Source organism: Vombatus ursinus, unplaced genomic scaffold (assembly GCF_900497805.2).
Source record: "Vombatus ursinus unplaced genomic scaffold, bare-nosed wombat genome assembly UNPS02000577.1, whole genome shotgun sequence".
Classification (NCBI taxonomy): domain Eukaryota; kingdom Metazoa; phylum Chordata; class Mammalia; order Diprotodontia; family Vombatidae; genus Vombatus; species Vombatus ursinus.
Genome location: NW_020940355.1, coordinates 20,092,579 through 20,095,323, shown reverse-complemented (window position 1 = coordinate 20,095,323; position 2,745 = coordinate 20,092,579).

The following is a 2,745-nucleotide window of genomic DNA, read 5'->3' as shown; positions in this document are numbered from 1 at the left end:
TTTCTAATTCCAAACTTGAATCTAGCCAGACAGTTTGACTACTGTAATGGAAGGCAAAAGATAATCCACCCCAATGTAACTCTCTGATACACCAGTTCCCAACTTTCCTGTAAGGACACTCCAGGATGGGTTTTTTTTTGTTTGTTTTGAACAGTTGTTTTGAACAAAAATAAAAGCAATTTTAATTGACTAAAAAAATAAAGCAAAACAAGAAATGTATACAAAGTAACACCATGCAAGGGAAATGAGGGAGGGGAAAAGAAGTGAATTACAGACGAAGTCAAACAAGATAGGAGTTACATCTCTCTGAATCATTGATTTAGTGCAAGGGATAATAAACATATTAAGATAACCTTTTGGTGTTTGTTGTTACTTAGAAAATATTGGTTTGTGGATTCCATGTCTGCATATAAGGAAAGTTTCACAGATGAAACGAAGTCAGGATCTCACACAATCTAAGTGCTAGGCCTCAGAAAGTACATTTAGTTCACCTTATTGCTTCAGGCCAGACCACACCTAAAGCAAGACATTTATAGGAATCATGCCTATGTACAAAGATGTCTAGTACAGGAGGGCCCACACATTCCTTCAATAAACCGTTTTTGTACCCCTAAACCCTCTCTGTCAGTTCATGGCTATTACATTGGTAATTCAGTTCAAAGTGGGCTTTATAGCCTAATTACCCAAATAATTGCCTCATTTTTTGGTGGGCCACTTTAGACAGAGCCAAACAGCCTTGTGAGCCCTAATGACTTCAGAGCAAGGAATTTCCTGAATCTAGTGCCCAATTGGGTATTTAGGACTGGGAGCTCCTCCCAGTTAATCTTTAATTCCCTGAAAATGCCTTCGGCACCATTATTATTATTATTAAATTATCGCATGTGTTTCTTTAGGAGTCATCAGGTATGGGAACCTGAGGCAGTGAAGGCTGCTGCTGCGGTGAGAGCAAGGACAAGAGCCACCCCTCCCTTCCTTCCTCTTGCTAACAATGGGTTCAGTCATGACAGTTGGAGCTCTAGTGGATGGAGGCAGCAGGCATGGATGTAAAATTAGGGCATGAGAAATGATAACTATGTTCCTTTTGAGAGCTCCTAAGATCTCCTGTCTAAGGTCTACAAAGACCAGCGCAGTTTGGAAATATACACCATTGGATGTAAAATGCTCTGTGATTAATGGCAAATATCTTGGGGTACAGATTAAATTCTAAAGTATTAAAGTCTAAACTCTATCCTTGGGAAGGGCCGGTGTTTTCACTTTATCTTTGATATGGGTTTGTGCTTTTGACTTATCTTCCTGTTTTGGAAAATTCTCTTGCTTTCTATAGGTTGGTGTCTACAATGGCCAATGTTTTCTTGCTTCTTAAAACAACTCACAGACGTAGCACTTTAAGCTTGGCAGAGCACGTCTCCTTAACAGACCTAGGCCTATAAAGATGTCTAGTGCAGGATGTCTAGGTCCTTCTTGCTAAGATAAGCACTACACCTGGGAGCAAGTGTGTCAGTAGGATGAGTGATGAACTTGGGGTGGGGAACAGGTGGCAGGGGCAGCATTGAGATGCCCATTGGAAAAGGTGAGTCAGAGACTAATTGAGTGACTAATGGGGAACTTCCCTTCATCAGAAGGGGGAGAGCTGTGGCAGTGGCAATACCTTGCTCAGTGACTCTGGAACCCACACCCCAATTCCAGTTTCATCACTAATCTGCATCCTTTTCCTTAATGTCTTACCAAATATACCAATAGGCTCTGCTTTCTGAGCAACATGAAGTAAACAGCCTATTTTAGAGGACAGAGTTTTACTACTTCCCATATGGAGAGAGGAACAAAGATAGCTAGCATTACCCACTCGTCAGCCCCCTTCTCCAAATGATGAGTTCTTCCTAGAACCTCCATTTTGAGGAAGTGCCCAAGACAGCCATACTCCTTCATTCATAGTTCTCCCAGCTCTGCTCCGGGCTCACCAGACTTCTCTACCATGTCCCCTTAAGGATATCTTCTCTTCCACCTTTTTTAGTTACCTTTTATGTATTGCCTTCTACTATTCAAATGTAAGCTGCTTGAGGACAAAGACTGTCTTCCTTTTTGATTACATTTATATTCCTGGTGTTTAGCACAATGTCCTGGCACTTAGTGCTTATTAAATAAATGCTTGATGACTTGACATTGATCAAAGCTCTTGTAATCCTTAAATAAAGTTCAGTTTGTTTCAACAAATATTTAGTAAGTATTCTAATATGTGTAGGGCACTGGGCCCTGGAGATTTAGCTGTAACAGGAGTAGTGGCCTCGATGGGAGTTCCCCAGTGTAGCAGCAGGTGCCTAATGTGATGAGGCTGGGGAGCTGCTGATCACTGGAGAAAGCTCCTGGGTGTTGGACTTTCATGAGGGCCTGCCCTTTGCCTCTTTTTGTTTCCCCAGTCGTAGCATTGGCATTTAATAAATGTTTATTGAATAGAATGAAACTATAGGTATCTGATGGTATGACCTTGGAAAGGCAAGAAAAGAGAGAGGCAAGAAAAAGGGATTGAAGAAAAGCAATCCTGCCTGCCCCTATTACACAAAGATGAAATAAATCATAGTCCTTGCCCTAAGGAAATTTGCAGTCAGATAAAGCGGATACAACATGTAGGTAGATAAGTATAAAGTCAATATGGTGAAAATGAAAGAAGACTGAATTTGGAGCCAGAGAATCTGGGTTCAAATGGCAGCTATGCTACTTAACACCTGTGTGACTTTAGGCCAGTCCCTT